This window comes from Nannospalax galili, unplaced genomic scaffold, assembly GCF_000622305.1.
Source record: "Nannospalax galili isolate Female #2095 unplaced genomic scaffold, S.galili_v1.0 scaffold767, whole genome shotgun sequence".
Lineage (NCBI taxonomy): Eukaryota > Metazoa > Chordata > Mammalia > Rodentia > Spalacidae > Nannospalax > Nannospalax galili.
Window position 1 is genome coordinate 907,709 of NW_008357164.1, and position 22,891 is coordinate 930,599.

The window sequence follows — 22,891 nt, forward strand, 5'->3', positions numbered from 1 at the left end:
GAGGGCATCAGATTCCCTGGAAGTGGAGTTATGGAAAGTTGTTAGCTGCCACGTGAGAGCTGGGACTTGATCTCTCAAACTGGGGTCTTCTGCAAGAACAGCCAGTGCTCTTAACTGCTGAGCCATCTCTCCAGCCCTCCATCTTATTCTTGAGAAGGGTCTCACACTGAACCTGACTAGACTAGTTCTCCAGCAAGCCCCATAGAGTCTCCTGTCCCAGCTCCCCCAGAAGCAGGATTACACATATATGCCACCATGTCTGGGTTTTACATGAGTGCTGAGGATTTAAAATGAGGTCCTCATGCTTGTGTGGCAAGTACCTTACAGAGTGAGCCATCTCCTCACCCCCTTAGTGTGTTCATTTATGACTTGAACCGAGACAAGCAGAGATGGTCCCACATGCTTTACCTAGATATAGTTCCTTCATTATGTCATCATGTTTGCTAGGATGATCTTGCATTAATGGGGCCTTCCTACATTCTATACTTAGGGATATTCTCCAGTGTGTTGCCATTCATGTTTTTTGAAGGGAACCAGAAAATATTAAGGATTGTTCACATTGCTTAAAAACATTCAGTTTTTCTGAGTTTGTTACTGAGTTTAAAATGTACTCAGAGAGGGGTCGTCCAATATAGTTTACATGCAGTGCATCCTTCCATGATATCGAAGGGAACCGTGAGTACCGTAGGATTTCCCACATTGTTTACATATATAGGGTTTATCTCCAGTGTGAATCCTTTCCTGGCATCGAAGGGAACTGTGATCAGTGAAGGCTTTCCCACAGTACTCACATACACATGGTTTCTCTCCCCTGTGGATCCTTTCATGGCATTGAAGGGAACTATGGTAAGTGAAGGCCGTCCCACGTAGCTTACATACGAAGGGTTTTTCTGTACTATGAATATTTTCATGGCAACGAAGGGAACTGTGATACATAAAGGCTTTCCCACACTCCTTACAAACATAGGGTTTCTCTCCAGTGTGAGTCCTTTCATGGCAATGAAGAGAACTATGAAATGTGAAGGCTTTCCCACATACTCTGCACAGACAAGGTTTCAACCCACTATGAATTCATTCATGTTTTTTCAACGCACTGCCCAGCACAAAGGCTTTCCCACATTGCTTGCATACATAGGGCTTCTCTCCACTATGAATCCTTTCATGGCATTTAAGGGAGCCATGACGACTAAAGGCTTTCCCACATAGCTTACATACATACAGCTTCTGTCCACTATGAATCCTTTCATGACACTGAGGAGAACTGCAGTCAATGCAGGCTTTCCAACATGCCTTGCATTCATAGGGTTTTACTCCAGTATGAATTCGTTCATGTCTTTGCAAGGCACTGGAACAAGTAAATGCTTTTCCACATTGCTTGTATGTATAGGGTTTCTCTAAATTATGAATCTTTTCATGGCACTGATGGGAAGCATGATCACTGAAGGCTATTCCACATTGATTACATATGTATTTTACTCTAGTCTGAGTTTGTTCATGACTTTCAACCTTGCTCAAAGAAGGAAAGACTTTCAGAAACTGCTTTGGTTTCTCTCCACTATGGGTCATTTCATGGCGGCGAAGGCCGCTGAAATAAGTGAAGGCTTTCCCACACTGCTTACATATATAAAGCTGTACTCAAGTGTGTGTTCTTTCATCTGTCAAGAAAGAACTGGAACAATGAAAGGCTTTGCCACAGATTTTACGTATATGTGGCCCATGCCTGTTATGTGTTATCATGTCCTGTTGAATATCACCAGGAGTTATAAAGTCTTTCCTACACTCCTCTAAAACACAAAGTTTCTCTGTCGCATGCATTCCTTCATGTATCTGAATGTAACTGTGTCTACTGAAGCCTTCCTCAGATGGCTTACATTGGTAAGTTTTCTCTCCAGTGTGAGACCTCACATGCTTCAGAAAGCACTGGGAAGAACTAATGACTCTTCCACATTCCCTACATGTACTTAGTTTCTCTGTATATTCTTGTTTCTCACATAGTTTGTGTTCAGTTTGAACTGCATTGGGCACAATTCTCCTTAAATTTTCACAGTCATCTTGGAGGTTCTGATCTTCTTTTTCTTTTCCTATGGAAGCCAGGTTCCTGAAGTTTTCCTGCATCACATGTCTGTGCAGCCTCTTTTGGGAAGAATCTAGCAAAGCCCACTCCTCTGGGGTGAAGTTCATACCACATCCTCAAAGGACACAGGCTCCACGTCTGCGTCGGAGCTCCTGCGGCCTCGCAGCGACTCCTGGGGTCCGGGTTCCTCAGCCACAGAGGCCGAGCTACCCAAGATCTAAAATCAGTTTTTGAAGAGTCTCCTGCAAAGGACATGATCTTTAGTTAGGTCCTCCTTTTCCTGATTGGCCAGTCTTTTTTTAAGAATGGTTGTATGGTTGTAGAGATGACTCAGAGGTTAAGAATACCTGCTGCTCTTCCAGAGGAACAGAATTCAGTCTGCAGCATTCACATGGCAGCTAACAACTGTTGATAATTCCAGTACCAGGGGATTTGACAACCTCTTCTAGTGTCTTCAGGAAACTACATGCATATGATTCATTTATGTACTACATACATGCAGGAAAAAGATTCATACATGTAAAATAAAAATACTAAATAAAATATTTTTAAAGAAACAATTTTAATTAAACTTGAGGGCAATAATACAGAATACTACCATTTTACAATCATTGATTGGATAACATTCATAAAAAGTTTCTTTCATATGAGATAAACTTTCTAGGTTCAGGGATTAGAAACTGCTGCCTTTTGTGATTAGTTTTCAATCATGTATAAATATCACTGGATCAATGGAGCATATACTTTCTTTTCCATATTGCTATTTATGCCATGTAAACTATTGCCTTTTATCATGAAATTAATTTTAAAAACATTTGTCTCTTAGAAGAGACAAAATAAATTTATCTCCTACAATCTTTCTTCAACAAAAATCTTGGACCTCATGTTGATGTTTGTAACGTGAACAATGGTGCCGAGCATGTAGATGGATTTACAGTTACCATGTTATTACCATAACTATTAAGTGGTCAAGGTGCTGCTTTCACTTCTGTTTTCCCTCCTTGTCACTGTTGTGGGGGTGAAAAACACTAATCCAGAAAGTTTTTTTTTTTTTTCTTTTAGTAGGAGTGACAGTGTAATTTAAGGAGATATTTCTTTGCACTTTCATTATTAAATGATGTTTACCACTGGTCTACAAACTGTTCTGCTTGCTGTGATCTACTGTTTATACCAGCTACTAACGACAGTATTTTAACCTGAGGTGAGTTATCAGAACGGTATGAGTTAGGAAGCTTTCCTTTGCTTCAATTTCCTCTCTACATTGATTTGCTTCATGTTATCCCAAGAATATTTGAAGGATTAAAATAAACAGCAGATTGTTAGCCAAAAGTTATTATTTCTACTTCTAACACTAAAAATAAAATCATTTTTGTTTCATCGCTGTGTACTTACTGCCTTTCAATATTGTTGAATTATATGAACAAATATGTCCAGCCAGATGGACTATACAGGCATCTTACATATTTGATTTTATCATTGTTATAAAAATGGTTTGTGGTATGTGTTCTCAGAGATTTATTTCCTAAAATCCATTGGTTTCTCTTTGTAATAAGAACAATCACCATGAATATAAATCTTTCTCACACTTTATTTCTTGAAGCAGTAAGACGTAAGAATTTTCATTTTGTGTAAGAGGTGAACATAGTCAAGTAAATCTCTTCCTGCAAGTACATTTCCTTATACCAAGTTTCCTTATACACCAAATAGACTACCAGACCCCCAAATGCTAGCATGCCAAAGAAACCTCCATTTCCCTCTGCAATAGTAAAACCTTCAGTCATCACAGAGGTCAGTCTTTAGCTGCTGTAAATAGAAAGAATTAAAGAAGTTCTTTAACAAACGCTTTGGGAAACAAATTTCTATGGCCAGGCTGTCACAAGACAAAAAATGGTTGATGTTCTAACAGTTCCTGCGGACTCTACTCTCCAAATTTTTGTTGAATAAATCAATTTTCACTGTTTAGCTTACAAGTAAGAAAGGAAAATTTGGTCTTATAATGACAGTGGTGATGTTGAAAAAATAGCCCATGTATAATATAAATATTACAAAGCACATAGAGGTTAGTTAGTTATTTCTTCCACAAAATTTAAGAAAAGATTTAAAATTAAAGATTTATTTCCAAGTAAATATAGGTGATTGTATATAAAGCACTTTTAATTTCACAGAATTAGTATAGAATGGTCACTTAGAAATCTTTACACATTGACTTTCTGTGTGTCTATTCTCCCAAATCTGTGGTTATCGAGTTCAGTAACTTGTTTTTAATTCAGACCAGGCCAAATTTATGAAAAATAGCATGGTATAACACTATTAATAAATGATATATTTTAAATGAAAATTTACATATCTATTAAGTAGAGATCATCGAAAAACACCAATTTTAGAGGCATTGAAAAATTAAGGTGAAGGGGAAGTAAATGAAACTTTGAGAAGAACATTTCTTCATCTTAGAGTAGGCAAACATTCCTAAGCATCACACAGAGATGAGAGAGAGAGAGAGAGAGAGAGAGAGAGAGAGACCCCCACTTGCACATGCACATTGGATAGGCTACCTACAGAATGCTACACAATCTTTGATAAAGTCATAGTGTCTATAATTTATGAACATCTAAAAATGATGGATAAAAAATTTGAAGCTCAAAAATTTAAGTAGGCATTAGAAATAATGATTTCAGATTGCATAATATATGTCTGAAAATATATTCAACTTCATTGTTGTAAAGAGAAATATAAATTAAACCTACAATGTGACATGTCAGTTTGGACACCAAAAGATTAAAATGATGGTGATAAAAGTGGGCAAACAGCTTTCAGGGTCCATTTGCAGAGTACACAATACTGTCATACAGAGTTGGTCAGCATTTCTTTGTCTATTAAAACTTAATGATGGATTCCATAGGTCGTATAGACTACACTTCCAACTCTGTATCTATCAGCAATAGATAGATGGGTTGGCCAATCTATATATACAGGTATTAATTTCCTCAACACTGGACTCATACCATTGATGTACTACAAACGTAATGCTGAGCTGAGGAAGGTAGTCCCAAGAGAGGTTACATTTTGTGGTTCTGCTTACATGAATTTCCAAATAGAAAATTTTATTTATGATGCTAAAATCAAGATAAAAGCTATGTATGGAAAGATATGAACTGCAGAAACATAATTGTCCTTCAAAGATCCAGGTGAGATTAAATTTCTTAATCAATCTGATGGCTGAACAAGGACATCTACCTTGGAAAAGGCATTGACATTCATGGAATGCTTCAATTTTTCACTTTAATCAAATGCTTTAGTAAATCAGTTATGATACTGTTTATTCTGCTATAGAGGAAAAATATTTAACTTTGTCACATACAGTTATGCAGCTCACTATTTCCTTATGCATTTACAATTCTGAACAAAGTAAATTGAGTGCAGCTGACATTTAATATTTATTTTAAGAAGAGTTCTCTCTATATAAATGTTATGATTTTGACCAAATTTAAAGAGACTCTGTATTGTTATACTGTGAAATAAAACAGCAATAAAAGAAATGTTTCAAATCCTAGTAATCACTTAATTGTCTTCATGAACTTAAATCATAAAAATATATATATTTATTTGTATGCATACGTGCACATGTATGTGGATGTACATGTACCATAGCACATGTGGAGGTTAGAGGACAACTTGCAGAAGTTGTTATTTTTCCTTCCACCATGTGGGTCCTGGGAATCAAACTCAGATTTCCAAGGTTGGCAATACATATCAAGCCCTCATGTACTTAAATGTTGTGAATTAGACTTTGTTGTTTAATACAATAATCAGTCTGAATTTTTACTATTCTGATTTCTCTACAAACTTATATCATGACTCATTTGTTTTCCTTGTATTTTTATGATTATTATTTATGGTGTTTCTAGGCCACATTATATGCCTTAATAAACAACAGTCTTGCTATTAGCATCAACTTAAGGACAGGAATGGACAGAACCGCTGAGTGCCTATTCCTTCAAATTTCTCTGCAGCTCTGCTGTCCAGCAAGGTCTTTGTTAACTCTTTAATGAAACAGTACCCTCTCATAAATGGAAAAGTGGAAGTCAGACCCACCCCTGCCTTATCAGAGAAGAATTTTATTCTTTGATTCTTGGACCTAGAATACCACAGACACAATTATAAAGTAAATGGTTCTCAATTTTTCTCATTATTTGAGATTGGAAAAGGGTTCTGTTTTCAGAACTCTGATACATAAAAGCATTCATACACATATTTATCCACTATCTTTGGTGGAGAACAAAGGATGGTCTCGAGAGATGAAGGTCATATGATGGGTCGGAAGAGGAGCACATGACTCACTGAGCTTGTTTACATTATAGGCAAGCCAGAAGATATTCACAATGTACAAGTCATTCCTACAACTATTATTAAGTTCCTTCTTTCTACTCTTCCATAAGCTGCATCTTCAGAAGAGAACAGGCATTCCCAAGGGATTATCTTCAGCCGGTACTGTTTTACATGTGACACAATCTCACTAAAACCTTTTCAACCCTCACTGTAGAATTACAGAAGAAAATACAGCATGCTGCACTGATGCCTCTGAATACATCAATACACTGGAGACTTGTACGTCTTATTACTTATTGAGAAGCTTTTGTGCAATTATTCAAGCAACAAAATAAAATATTTCGAAGTGGAATTTACCAATACATCTAATAGCATCAATTTTTTTAGAGAGGGCATCCCTGTTACCATAGCTGAACTGGAACTTACTGTGAAGATGAGTCTGACCCCGGTCTCCCAGAGATCCCGCTGTGTCTTCCTCCTGAGTGATGGTACTAAAGACATGAGCTCTTATACCCAGTACTTATAATATCAACTTTATACTTTAAGAGTAAGTGGAAACTTTATTTTTATGTTTTTATTTGTATTTGTGTGTGTTTGTGTTTGATACATGTGGTTCTAAGTTTATATATGTGCATGTGTGTACATGTAAACATACATTGGAAGGCCATAAGTCAATGTCAAGCATCTTTTTCAACTCGTCTTCATTGCATTTTTTAAAACAGGGTCTCTTGTTGAATGGGTAGATCAATCCAGCAAGGGTAACTGTGCAGCAAATCCATAGGATCATCCTTTCTCTGACTCTCCAGCATTGGGAGTTACAGATGCATATGTAGCCTTTTCATTTGTATTTTAAAGATTTATTATATTTTTAAATTATGTTTATGTGTGTGTATCTGTATATAGTTATATGCATGTGAGTGTAGGTACCCTTAGGATCAGAAGAGAGCAGTGGATCTCCAGGAACTGGGAATCAAACTCAGTTCCTCTGTAGGAGCATATGTATTCTTAACCCCTAAGTTATTTCCCTTGCTCCCAAATATGAAGATTCCCAATGAAGGACTTAAACCTGTAACCCTGAGAAGAAGAGTTTCATGCTCTACTGACTGATGAGGGAACACGTCCCACCTGCCATTTTAAGCCCGTGCTTGGAATGGAACTTTAGTCCTCTTACCTGTGTGTTCAGCAATTTACTGCCTGAGCCATCTTCAAAGTCTCTGAAAATTTATTTTTAAAATGCTTGATGTATTCTCTTTCTGTTTATTTATGTCGAGTTATTTTGATGGTAGACTCTTTTATTATCTGTGTCAAGTGCTGAATTACATTGTCCTTAACTATGTAATAACTTAGGAATAAGTTCCTGTTTGTATTCTCAGATTTAGTGTCAGATTTTGAATTTAATTGCCTTGATTCAATCCAGCTCAGCTACCATCTAACAATTACTTACTATATGATCAGATCTTTTCAAGGAATGGATATTGAAATAAAAAACAAAAGGTTATTTTGACCTTTTTGGTGGAGTCTTTGGTGAAATAGCAAATGTGAAATTATGACAGTGTTTTAACTAGTATAACTAGTAAGTAATAGGTACTAGGTGAGCATCAACATTGCAAACACCATTTCATGGTTCAGGCATTGTCAACAGGTCACCACAAGTGACATATTGTGTCAGATAATTCGTTTATGCATGTAATAATATGTTAAATATATTGAGGTACATTCTTCACTTCTCGTTATTCTCATTTCCTAGGTAGCAATAGCATGTTGTCCCTGCCTGTGGCAACTGAAAACATTTTACACATTGTCCATGTTTCGCAAGCAGGCATTTCCCCACTTGAGAGTCATTCGCGCAGTGTGACTGTTTTCTCCTCCAAACTCCCTGCTTAGTAAATCTTTGCACAGTGAGTTATTTTCCCAGTGTACTTGATGTATTCATAACACTTCCCTGAAATCCAATAAAGATGATCCAATACTTAATAAAGATCAAACCTGTGAGCACAACATTTAAGGCTCTCATTTCAACCCCATAATCCCTTTCTGCTCTTGACATCAAGTGCATGCTTGCTTGACTCAGTCACTGGAAAAATCCTAATGTGTATCATTCCAAACTTGCACCAACACCCTACAAACGACAAGAATCCAATCCACTGATGTTCTAAGCCAAGACAACCTTCAGTAAGTAGTTAACTTTTCAATTGTTCATTTCTTCATCTTTATGATGGGAATTTTAGTGAAAAGTTTCCTCAAAGGTGATGATGAATTTTGGAAAATTGAAGATAATATCTATGACACCTGATTCTTCAACTTTGGATATTATCTTTAAGTTCATCTCATGTAACACCTTGTTACCACCCATGGGACATTCCAATTAAATATATCACTTATTTTTAATGTTCTTCCCCAAACACTTGGTTTTTAGTCACTCTTACACCTTCATACCCTATCATATCCTTGTCACGAAGATTTTCCACTAATTAATGATTCTCCTCAGCCATAACATGTTAACCTTTGCTGTATCCCAGTGCCAGTCTAAGTGACCTTTGCCAAGTAAATCTTGTAATATTCATTTAATGTTTTAAAAAACAGAAGAATGCTGTATAATTGTTAGCTTATTTTAGAATATCTATTACGCTTCAGGTTCTGTCCTGTAAATGACATAAATAATTTAAAAAAACCCTTGACACTATTTCAGGCCTAATATTTGTAGTACTAAATTAAAGATAGATCCTCTAAGGTTTATTGAAAGATAAAAGCTCAAATCCTGCTAGTAACTAACAAATCTACGATGCCAAATTAAGTGTGGTCTCTCTGATTCTAAATTTCTTAATTTTGTCCATTAGACCAACATTTATCAAGAAAAGTATAATACGGTTCATACGTATAATTTAAATTCCTCATGGTCGTTCAACAAGTACCTTATCAGCTGAGTTATCTCCTTAGCCAAACCAGCATAATTTTTTTGAGAGAGGGTTTGGCCTGGAACTCACTATGTAGACTAGGCTGACCTCCATTTCTCAGAAAGCCACCTGCTTCTGCCTGCCAAGTGCTGGGATTTAAGGCATCCACAACCTACATTTTTAATAAATAGTTTATAATCTTTAGGAAAGATATAATGTTCAATTATAATAAGGCATTTATTGTATGATGTTTTTATTATTTTGAAAAACATTTTTATTTTAGCAGTGTTTTTTCTGCATGTATGTAAGTGCACCACTGGCATGAAGTACTCATGTTCTGATGACAGAAGAGGCCATCAGAACTGTTGGAACTGGAGTTACAGAATGTCACTATCTTCATGTGTGTAATCAGAATCAAACCCAGGTCCTCTGCAAAAGCAGCAAGTGACTTAACTGTTGAGCCAATTCTGCCCCCCACAAACAAGTTTTGACCCTCAGGATAGAAATGGAATTTATTGATGGTTACTGTGACCCTGAGGATCTTCTTCTGACCTTGTGATGACAAGCCATGGACCCGCCTCCTTCCCACGCTCTGCAAACAAGCCACTCCCCCTCCCTCTTCCAGCCAATCAGTTGACCATAGCCGCTTACAGGGGAGGGGCTAAGGGTATAAAAGCTGGGAAAACCACAAGGTTGGCCTCTCGCCATTTTGTAAGACTGTCTGGAACCACGGGATTTATGTCTGGGTGTGGACTTTCGAACACAGCCATGAATGGGGGCGGGGCGGGGGGGGCGGGGACAGCACTTTGTAAATAAATCCTCACCCCAAACTCATTTAGGAAGTCCAATAAATTCGTTAAAATTCTTCATACTGGGGTTTGAAGATTTTTTTCCTCAGGTTGTCCAAGGACCTTGGGAGGAGGGTGTTGGATGCCACCTGCACCTCCCAGCAGTGAATTTGACTTGCAGCTACTCAGTGGTGATTTGTTCATGTTCATTCAGCTCCTAGAAGAAGTATGTCCTTCCCTTGCTTTTTCCTTTGTAACTAAAAGAAGAAAATCCTCAAACTCAGTTAATCCACATCTCACAAATTTCGAACAAATTTCAACTTTTAACTATTTTGTATTTCTCTATACATGGCAGAAAAGAATCTCACATTTGACTGTATTGACTGGAGATTGTTGATTTTGTTTCTGTTACGTGAAGCTAAACCCAAAGGCTAAGTGAATGATACAGTAATGCGTGGACAGCGATTCTTGAATAAAGAGACCCTATGGGATGCATAGATTACAAGGAAAGAAATCTAGGCAGAGAAACTGCAAAGGAAAGAAATCTGAAAGTAAAATGTTCTCAGGTATATTAACTGAAAAGGGTACCTAGAAAATTTTCCCAAATTTTATACACACCTTTAATCCCAGCACTCAGGAGACAGAGGCAGGCAGATCTCTGTGAGAGCCAGGCAAACATAATCTGTTCTAAGCCTGCTGGGCTACAGGAAGACCCTGCCTCACCTCCCTAAAAGTAGCCATCACTTGTTTTATTCATAAATCTGCAAATAGAATAAATAATGGGGCTGGAGAGATGGCTCAGAGACTTAGCGCTCATAGTGGCCTTTCAGACATCCCGAGTTTGGTTGTGACCTCCCATGTTTGGTGGCCCAAAACTACCTTTGACTCCTGCTCAAGGGGTTATGATGCTTTCTTCTGGTCTACAAGGACACCCGTGCACGCTCACACACACACACACACACACACACACACACACACACACAAACAGTTTAAAATTTTTCTGCAATTTTTTGGCATTTCTAGGCAGTGACACATCTGTACATTATGAGGAAGATGGTGGCTAATTTGGACTTGGGTATTTATTTTCTGGAAAATCCTATGTATTCAGGTAACTCAGTGGAACCATGGACCACACTTTTATTTCCCAACATGTTTGCTTTCCCATGCTATTTCACTTTCTTTGCAGTATAATGGCAAGAGTCTAAAAGGGAGGATTTCAAGCAATTCTTCACAAGACAGCATTTATTTTGAGGGTAACATTGTCACTTTTGTCCTAGTCACAGCCTTATATGAATGTCCTCAAGGAATCAAAGATTTCACCTCCTCGTAGATGTTAGGCCCCTTGTTGGAGAAAGAAGTAGAATGGAAATATTTCAACCATAGCTATATTTGGGGGGGGGACACTCAAGGCTGATGCCCTAGAAACCCTATGAGAAATGCACATAGAATGTCTGAACGTTAATGCATATGTATATCTAGGAGCTTCTTGGAAGGGAATGCAGTACGACATAAAAGAGACCTCCCTTAGAGTGAACAACAAGCCATAGAGCACTCATCAAAGAAACTTCTCTTTGCAACAGATAGAGGCTCCCACAGAGTTGCACATCCAGTCAGGCATAGAGAAAATACATCTGGGAGATGCCTGGTACTAGATGACACATCTGCAGTCGAATTCCTACAAACAAGGCTCACGGAACAGAGAAGAATAAGGGGTAGAAAAAGGACTAAAACACCTCTCAGCTCTTACCAATGAGGCTTCCATGTACATCAGAGTGTGATGCACACAAAAGGCCTCAACTGGCCAAGTTTTGGAGAATAAGAGACCTTAGAGTGTAGGATGGAACTCCTATATGGAACCTCACCCACCTGTGGCTCAGGGACCATTGTGGAAGAGGAGGCAGAAAGATTGTAAAAGCCTGGGCTGGTTCATGAATTTGTGAGGTGGAGGCTTCCAGGCCAATGGAGGCTAGCTCATGTGCACCTGTGACAGCAGTGCTGTCCAACTGTAAGTCAAATTCACTGCTGGGAGTTGCACATGGCATCCAATTCCCTCCTCCCAAGGTCCTTGCTACAGCCTGAGGAAAAATTTCTCCAAACCCCAGTTTGAAGAATTTTTAACGAGTTTATTGAACTTGCTAACTGAGCTTGGGGTGCCGGTTTACTTAGACAATTGGATGCCCCCACCTCCCCATTCACAGCTGATGCCGAAAGTTCACACGCAGACATAAATCCTGTGGTTCCAGAAAGCCTGACAAAATGGTGAGTGGCCAGCCTCATGGTTTTCCCAGCTTTTATACCCTTAGCCCCTCCCCTGTAAGTGACTATAGTAAACTGATTGGCTGGAAGGGGAGCAGCTTCTTTGCAGAGCATGGGAAGGAGGTGGGTCCATGGCTTCTTATCACAGGGTCAGAGGAACATCTTCTAGGTCATACCAAAGCAGGACCCATGTCAGCTCAATTAAACAAGGGCCCAAAGGAGAGGTGAGAAATAAGTGGCTGGTCAACACTAGATGGAGGACTATGTGAGACTGGTTGCTGCTGGGTGAGGGAGAGTATGACTTACATACGACCACTGGATGGGCTGACTAGACTCCAATGGGAGCATTTACACTGAAGGACATTTGGGGACAAACACCTGAATGAATAGGACTCAGCATGTATGGCAGAATGCATAAGGTTAGGTCGGGGGAATGGGGGGGAGGCATGGATGGGGGAAGGGGTCTGGATACAAGTGGGAAATATTTTATGAAATTTTAAAAGCTCAATAAAAAAAGAATAAGAAACACTCAAGACATAAGAAACTTTGATGATGAGAGCTGTAACAAGTGTTATTTAATGAAATCAAATAAATAAGTTCCCTAATAAAACTTCCTTAATATCTCTGCCTCCCTATCTACTTCGTATGGAGACTGTGGGTGAAGTCTATGGGATTTGTTTTTACTGAGAAAAATCATAAATACCTACTTTTTCTTGGGGTATTGGGAACAGGTTTTAAGCACTGTGAAGCATTGTTAAGTACTATTAAACACTTTTAACTCCTATTAAGATGACTCATTCTATGTTGAGGTTTGAGTAATTCTCTATTATAGTGATTTCTGGTTATTGAGAATGTGAAAACATGTTTGGGCATTTTACCATCTTTCTAAGGACATCCAGAAGCCATAGAGGATCTCTACAACCGCATCTTAAGACAATTTACTCATTGCTTCAGGTGTTTGTTCCCAAATGTCCTTCAGTGTAAATGCCCCCACTGGAGTCTAGTCAGCCCATGCAGGGGTTGTAGGTAAGTCATACTCTCCCTCATCCAGCAGCTATCAGTCTCAAATAGTTCTCAATCTCTCAGCACATATGGCAGAGTGCATAGGATTTGGTGGGGGAATAGAGGGAGGCATGGATGGGAGAGAAGGTCTGGATTTGAGTGGGAAATGTATGAAATTTAAAAAGCTCAATAAAAAGGAATTAATACTTTTTTAAAAAAGAATCATTTTATAAAAACCCTGCTTGTCATGTACCACAGGGAAAAATACAATGGCCTATTAGAAAATTGCTTTTTTTAATTATCAGAAAATATTCTATGATATGGAAAAAAAACTGCCTCTTCTGCTTGTTTGTGTTTAATTGATGAAAACCTGAACATTTTGTGATTTCTGGTTTAAAGTTTGCATCCCATATATCTATGTTACAATCTGTACTTGCTGAGAGAAAGAAAAAAATATATATATATTTTTGTTATTTCTGTCAAAAAAAAGTCTACTCATGACAAATCTACCTGAATTTGCCATCTAAAACAGCATTCTAAGCAAGAATAGCCTAGGTGAACTCTAGCTGTTTTCTCAGTCCACAGTGAAATCATGTCCCCTGGAGGCCCAACCAAAGGCCCATATACGTATAAATACAATTCTTCACGTGTATGAAGGACTGTGCCATGATGGATGAAAACGAAGTATTTTGTTTGCACCAGGGGCCATTCTGTGATTGATACAAACATCCTTGCCACACACACCTCCTAGTTGTGCAGTAAATCTAGTTGGCTCTCTTTTGGAGTTACCCAAGAGACTTCCTCCTGTGATAATACCTGGTTTTTGAAAATTAGACTCAATAAAAGCCTTCTTCTGAATGGTCTTTTCTTAGCATGCTCTGGATTTTATAATCATCAGTATAGTATGCTGAGAAAAAATGGGCTTTAGTAGTATACAGAATCTTACGGAAATGAAAGGGAAATGAAATGATCTGTTTTTCTCCTTTGGTGGGGAGGATGCTGTAGATTGGAGAAAAACTTGATGATATGTTCCCTTAGCAGATAATTGGGATGAATGGTTAGTAGTGGTAATGACAGAGAGCTAGAAACAGAGAGGCTATATAGCAGGTGGTCTTTTTCAATATAAGAATCCTGTAGAATACTTTCTGTCAGCATGTAATCAGGGGATTGCTATGTGCCAAGAATGATAGTGGAGCAATCATGTGCAACATGCCTGTGGTCCGTTCTGTCTTCTAACTGGCAATGAGGACCTAGACTCCCAGGAGAGATTATTTCCTCTTAACCCATCTTTCATTTTCAATCTTTTGTTTCATCATTTCATTTTACTTACTAATATTTATATATACATTTTCATTTTGTATGTGTATGTGTGTGGGTGTATATGCTTATGTATATATATGCATGTGCAGGGCAAAAGTTGACATAGACTGTCTTCCTCAATCGCTTTCTACCTTGTGTTTTTTGACACAGGGCCTCCAAATGAGCCTGGAATGCACTGATTTGACGAGGCCTGCTGGCAGGCAACCTCCAGGGATTTCCCTGTCTCCACCTCCCCAGCTCTGAGACTGCAGACGTATGCCACCAGAAATTTATATGAGTGCCGAGAATGAAAACTCATGAACACATGCTGGGTGGCAAACACAGACTGAGCCACCTCCCCAGGCCCTAAATTAGTTTCCTTTCTATTTGGTTTGAAACAATTCTTGGTAAGTTTCCAATAAAAACTTTGTGAAAGTTTAATATATTATTTTAGGCAACACTTTCCTTCTTCTACAGAAAAAGAGAAGTTCTTAAAATTTTACTAAGTAATCATCACTCAATATAGGTAGAAGCTTTGTTACAAAAATTTCCACAGATATCAAAATTGATGAATGCTATTGCCCTTTATATAAAATGGCATAGTATCTGCAAATATCCTATGTAAATTTACCATATAATTTAAACATCTCTAAATTGTAGCATTTGATACAGTGCAAATGCTCTGATAATGTAAGGTAAATGCTATGTGACCAGCTCCTGCCCATATTGTGTAGAGAATCATGACAACAGAAAGTCTGTACATGTCCATTACAGGTTTGTTTTTTACCAACTGTTTTTATCTTGGTTAGTTAAACAATGGGGCATGAAATTCATGCTATGGAGGACTAACTGTAGTTAAAGCTGCTAATATGTTTAGCTATGGATTAGTTTGTCTATGATTTAATCAAAACATTATCTCAATTACATAAATATATTCTATAGTTTCTTCTAACAATTTCAAGGCGCTGTATTTCATATGTAAGTTTTTCAGCCTTATATGAATTGACATTTGTGTTTGATGTGAATGATTTCTTTGAAATGGAAAAATAATTCTTCCAATAAGAGATTTTGGTGCTTTCTTTCTTGATTTGTCAATGTCACTTCCATAAGTATTTTTAATATGCTAGAATTGCAAATATGTAGGGACTGTTTCTGAAGTTTCTACTCAGTTTTATCATTCTGTATTCAAATTCCAGCACAGATTACTATGCAAACCTTTCAGAAAACTTATGATCAGTTCTCATCCTTCACAGCACTAGTCAATGCACCTTATTTTTAACTAAAATTATTTTAGCTATTCTTTCAATTTTACATTTAAATACACTTCTGAATCACCTTGTCAAAACTCAAGATAAAGCTTTTCAAAGTTGGTTAAAACAGCATTGATTCTACACATGAGTTTTCTAGGCACAGAAATGAAATATTTAAAATATTCAGTCTCACTTGGTGTGGTAATGCAGGTCTTTATTCAGAGCCCTCCAGAAACAAAGACAGGTAGATCTCTGAAATTTTAGGCCAGCCTGCTTTACATAGTGAATTCCAGGCAAGAAAAGATTGCATAGTGATACACTGTTTCAAAATGAAAAGAACAAAAAATTGAATCTTCTTTCATTTGCTTTAACGTGTCTTCATCTACTGAAATTTACTTAGTATAATCTACTACCATAGTTTACTACGGTTTTGCAAGTATGATATATGTATATGATATATGTACATGGAGACATTTATATTTATAGACACGTGTATAGATATTTAGTGGCCTGCTCATGTAATTTGAAGTAACTTACATGGACTTCAGCTTTTTTTAACTTTTTTGAGAATATTTCACATGAGTATCATATGCAATTTCCACTCCTCCCTTATCTCCCTCCAACTTCACCCATGATCTTCTACACCCTCTAAATTATGTCATGTGGAGGGGCACCATCCAGAAAAATACTCCCAAGAGAAACCTCCTTCAATATAAAAACAAAAACAAATTAATAGGTTTAACTAAAGTTAGTTTTAAATACATTTTACATAGTTATAAAATGATGCATACACTAAAGCACAAGTCTTGAGTAACTGATTGAATGTTAGAATGACTCTTAAACATACTTGCTTGGGTCACCATTAAGGCTAATCAGACCAGAAGTTTGTATAAGATTCAGATTGAGATCGCGTACTTCTGTTATTTGATTCAGATTCTGCATGCAAATCTCTGCCCAAGGAATATGCATGACAAGGAGCTCCAATCATGAGTACTCTAGATAAAGTTTAACATATTTCAGAATATAACCACTTCAGATGTTGCTATCTCTTCTTATATTACAGTCTTCATACTACCACACTTACCTTATAGTTTTCTGACTTTATGTACATACATGCACATTCTTACACAAATTACATATAAAAATAGATAGATGGATGGATAGATGATAGATTTGATAGATGATAGATAGATATAGATAGATGATAGCAATAGATAGTGATAGATGATAGATAGATGACAGATAGGCAGATAGATATGATAGATAATAGGCAGATAGAGATAGATGATAGATAGCTATAGATAGTGATAGATGAGAGATATATTGTGCATATACAAATGTTATAAATGAATGAGTTTGGCTGTAATTCAACAAATCATTATTTACAAAAGCAGGTATTAGGATGAATTTGAATCAGAGGGCAGTAGTTTACTGGTACTTGCTGCACACACACACACACACACACAAACACACATGCGGGGAAAAATAAAAACCTTGAATTATGGCTCAATATCATGGACAAATTCATTACAGCTCAATATCATGGACAAATTTTTTAAGATATAGCTGTATTTGTATTGAAAATTATCATGCCAATATTCCGCTTTACACCTTTAAATCACTGCATTCTATTTCCCTTTCCACAAAGCTCCCAAGCCCCTAACTAGTTTTTTGATCTCTGTAGATTTCCCAATGGAAATAGAACACAAATATCTAAAGGATCAAAGATAGCATCCGCATATGAGAGAGAACATGCGTTTATCTTTATGGGTCTTGGATACCTCACTCAGAATGATCATCTCCAGTTCTATCCATTTACCTGTTGTGGAGATTTGAACCTGAATGTCCCCCATAGGCTCCAAGTATTTGGACATTTTGCCCCCAGTTGGTGGTGCTGTATTGGAAGGTCTTAGGAGGTGTGGTCATGCTGGACAAAGCACGTCAAGGGAGTGGGCTCAAAGACTTCTTAAGCTTTGCCAGACCGCAAGTTAAGTTTCCTCTCTTGCTTCCTGTGCCTGCTTGAAGATGTGTGTGCTCTCCTTTCTGCTCCTGTTCAAGCAAGCTCCTGTCACCATGTCTCCCTGCCATGACAGACTGTAATTACCCCAGATACGTAAGCTGAAATAAACTCTTCCTTTTGTAAGTTCCCTTGGTCATGGTATTTCTATCACAGCAACAGAAAAGTAACTATTACACCTGTGAATTTCATACTTTCATTTTCCTTAAGAGCTGAATTCATTAAATGTACCATATCATTCATTAAATGTACCATATTCGTTCATTAAATGTACCATATTTTCATTTTCCACCTCTTGATGGCCATCTAGGTTAATTCTACTTCCTGGCTATTGTTGATACAGCAGTAATGACCATGGATGAGCAGGTATCTCATAGTATGATACAGAGTCTTTTAAGTATATGCCAAGAGAGGTATAGTTGGATCACATGGTCAGTCTGTTTCTAGCGTTTTGAGAAATTTTCACACTGATTTCCATAATGGTTTGCACAAGTTTGCACAATCGCTATCAGTGAACAAGTCTTCTCCTTCCCCCACATCCTTGTTAACATTTAACATCATTAATTTTTTGAATCTGGAATAAATGGAATGGGGAATGAGGTAGGGGGCAGGATAGAAGAAGGAGCACAGGCAAGGATAACTAACCCTAAAAGACTTTTGCAGAAGCCATATAGAAACCTAATGTAGCAAGTTCTTAAAAGTATATACAAGTATAAAGGAGTTTAAATGGAGTTATTATATAATAAAGGACAATGTCCCTATCAGACACCACAGTCTAGCAAATAAAAAGTTGAATGCCAGAAACTGGCTCCCCCTTTTGGAGTTGTTGATTGGGGGGAATCTCACACACCTTCACAGAATTTGAGCTATTGCCATTGAGCTTGAGTACCCTCCAGACCCTAATAGCATGCTACCAGAAGATAAAACTAATTATCAACATTACCCTGATGTGAACCCTTCAAGTTACAATAAGGCCTGACTTGGTAAAGTATGCCCACTGATACAACTGTGGCATACATATTAAGGGGTTAACCAACCACTTTCTTTCACACTTGTTTATTATTGTAAAATGTATTGATGTTCCTTTACGGAAAGACTCTGGAGAAAGAATCTGGATTATACTACAGAAGGACACCATAAAGCTAGCATGTGCCATCATTTGTAGCAGGTATCGTGGATTATGTTTGAGGTTTTATATTCTTGATATTACTGGAAAACTTTTCTCTCAAAACAGTCACAATAACTTAATAGTTATTAAAGATACTGATATCATGAATAATTTTTGTCTTATTTTTGAGTTGATAATTGAATGAATGAATGGATAAGGAATAAAGGAAGACCATTTCCCTTGTTTTCTAAGCCAGCTACTTTCCACTTCCAATCCAAAGTTACTGTTCTGGTTGGTTAGGGTTCCCAATATGGATAATATCTGCTTCTCAGCTCCACTCCAATACAGAATTTAGATAGGAAGAATAGCAAGGGAGGAGAGTGGTGTTCAGATAATTAATGTCCTTACTTTCTTGAAGTCTCAGTCTCTCTTTTCTAAGTTGATTTTACAGGGTACTTCCATCCCTGATGCTGGTGGATACTTTCTCCCCTGCCCTTCTGTCTTATGGGTGGTGACTGCTCAGTGGCTGGCAGCCCAGATTCCTACACACTCCCTTGTGGGTCCTCTACACTGAGCCTATGCTGCAGTAATTAGTCTCTTTGTTTACAAATCCTCTTCAAATTATCCTGATTTGTTTGTGCCATCTGTCTTCTATGGTGACTGGATGGATACACCCTTGGTTCTACAGCTGTTATGCAAACACAAATGTTTAAATAAGGAAAAGGAGGAGCTTTCTTGGTATACCTGGTGATATTCTGCTGACATTATTGTACAGATTTTCAACTCTAATTGATAGTTACTTCCATTTTGGAGTACTTAAAAAGAAATAGGTTAATAAAGCTTGAAACAACTTAAGATTGCTAAATCTAATTCACTAAATTTCTAGAAGGGAAAACAGGGACAGAGTTTGTGTATAACATGGAATAGCTTGCAGGCATCTGGCCAATCTAGTCCAAGGCTGCCTAGCTCCTGCATTACAACCAGTGACTCTCATACAGTCCTCCACAAGCTCTATTTAGTTTGTGAACAACACTATGGCTACTGCTTTGCTCAAGATTTTCCAAAGTCTTATGGTTTCATTCATTTTAAACTAAAAGTTCTCGAATGCATGACCTGTTTCCTCACTGCTTTCTGGATCTTCATCACATTATCCTTTTTGCATCCTCTCCTTATACTGTCTTCATGGCTCCTCCAGAGTCCTAGAATATTTTTGTGTATAAACACTTTTGCACAGGAAAGCTATCTCCAAATACTTATATGGATTTCCCCTGCAATAAAATGTTACTTTATTAATAAGCCCTTCCATATCCACAGTATTTTAAATCGCAGCTTTGACATTTACATATACTTACCTGTCTCGTTTGTATTTACTTAAATATAGGTCTCATCATTTTACACTGTATATTGTACAATTATTTATTTTAGAATTTATAATACTCAAGTGCAAGTGCCCAGATTTTAAAAAAAATTTGCTATTTGTTTTGTTTCTTATCAAATCCCTGTTGTTTCTGCCACATAGGGTATACTTAATTAACATTTTTGGGATGGAAAAATGAATGAATAAATGACATAAACTTCTGCTTGTGTGATGGGGTATCCAATGTTGAATATTAATCTTGTGGTGTTATTGGGATGTTCAGGGGGTAACAGCACTCAGAGTACACAAATTTATGCTGGGCTGCTTTCTGTGATCAGCAGGGTCACTACTGTTCTACTGTGTGACAACCTAACTGTGTATAACAACAAAGAAAGAAACAATACCATACACTTCTAGGAGGCAGAGACTTAAAGGTATCCCAGCTGAAACATGACCGAGCAGGAGAGCATTGGAGGGACACTGTCCTGAAAATTTATGCACAGCTCATTACCAGATATATGAGCAACAGAGTAGTTGCACTGATGCTGGCTTCTTCATCACAAATTTTTCTCATAACTATTGTCTATGAATGTAATCATGATATAAAGGTTGTCTTAAAGGATATGAATGAAAAAAATGAAGGTATTGTGTTCTCTGCCAGAAAACTGCAGGAATTCATTTTGTATTTTCATTAGAATCAGAGATTTACAATATTACTTTGTCAGTTACATAGTGTTTCAGAGAACAGTGTTCTGTCTCCTGAAGGAATGCTTTAAGGAATTAAGGAAAACTAGTAGTGACTGTTTTTATACAATAGACTATTCTGATGTTATATAATTATTCACATTGCATGCTTTCAAATAGAGGCTTGGAAGAAACCTATTATCTAAATGTGTTTGTAAGTTCTCCCACTTACAAAATTGGAGTTTGCCATATTAAAAACAATTAGAACATTTTTGCCATTTTTTAGCTTCCTGTGTAGCTGCTCACAAGAATCTTAGAATTTTAGATAGTAAGGCCTTTGCTTTTGTTTACTTCTTTTAATGTTTACTCTTGGTGGAACTGTAGAGTTACTGAGATATTTTCAAAGAGAGAAGGCTATATAACGTTTAATGAATTTCCTTTAAATTAACAGTTCTTAACATTTGATTTTGGATTTTGTCTTCGTCTTGGCATGAATGTACATATGAACACATTTTGCTTTTTTAATCTACTCAAGGTTCACAATTATGCCTTAGAATTTTGAGCTTAAATTGATGATTTAATCAACTTAGTAAGACAAAATAAGCATCAAGGATTAATAACCATAAGGACTGGCATGGAAAAATACCTCTATTGTTGCAGTCATGGCATTGTTATCTGGGGGGCAATCAACAGCTATCTAATTAGACTTGAAGCCCCCTCGGTGGTAGTGAACTCATGGGTGGCAATGTAAACTCAGTCATGTACACATGGCAGGAGAGGACGTAGATCCTAGAGAAAACCCCATTTCTTCCATATCTCTAGACAAATGAAATTCCTTACTTTATGCTAAATATCAATCCTTATATTTACAGACAAGCATACCATACACCACTTATCACAGAAGCTTATTTTTGCAACTTTGAAGCTTATTCTGTACAACTGGTGAGATACAGAGAATATATGTCTGAGAGATGCCCAGAACTAGGGAACCTCTACAATTAAGGCTCATGGAACATAGTAGAACAAGGGGTAGAGAAAAATAATGTATCCCTCAACTCTTACCAGTAAAGCTTCCTTGTACAGCAGAATGTGATGAACACGGAAGGCCACAACTGCTTAAAGAATAAGAGACTACAGAGTGTGCAACCCTGGATAGGACCTCTATATTGAACCTCACCTACCCATGGCTCAGGGACCATTGCAGAAGAGGGGCTGGAAAGATTGTAAGAGACAGGATTAGTTCATGAACACAGGAAAGCAGAGCCTTGCAGTTCACTGGGGCTTTGCACAAGTGAACTTGTTGCAATGGTGTCATCAAGCACAGGACCCATGCCAACTCAATTGAACACGGTCCCAGAGAGGAGAAGAGAGATGGGTGGCAGGCTGGCCCTAGACTGAGAGTTGTTGGAGACTGGTTGCTGCTGGGTGCAGGAGAGTATGCCTTGCACATGATCTCTGTATGAACCGACTGGACTCCAGTGGACGAATTTGCACTAAAGGGCATCTGGGTACAAATGTTTGACTGGTTAGGACTTACCATGTGTGGCAGAGTCCAGTGGACAGATGGGGGAGGCATGGATGGGGGAGCCGTCTGGGTTTGATTGAGGACTGTTGTATGAGAATACAGAAGCTCAATGAAAAGGACATTTTGTTACTGATCATTGTAAAGGAGGAAATTACTACACTTCTCCATTCATTTAAATGTGTTTTGGAAAGACTTTCAAATGCTACTTTTTTTAATGAGGATAGTCTTAAGGACACGTTTTTCAATCACATTACTTGTTAATGTCTTCTGTGCAGCCTACTCTCCAATTACACTGTGCTGATTACAGTTGG

General features: G+C 37.6%; 1 pseudogene; it reads right to left on the reverse strand.

Annotated features, from left to right (window-relative positions):
• Positions 1 to 636: 636 nt before the first annotated feature.
• Positions 637 to 22,891, reverse strand: part of LOC103751581 — a 139,261-nt pseudogene continuing 117,006 nt past the window's right edge.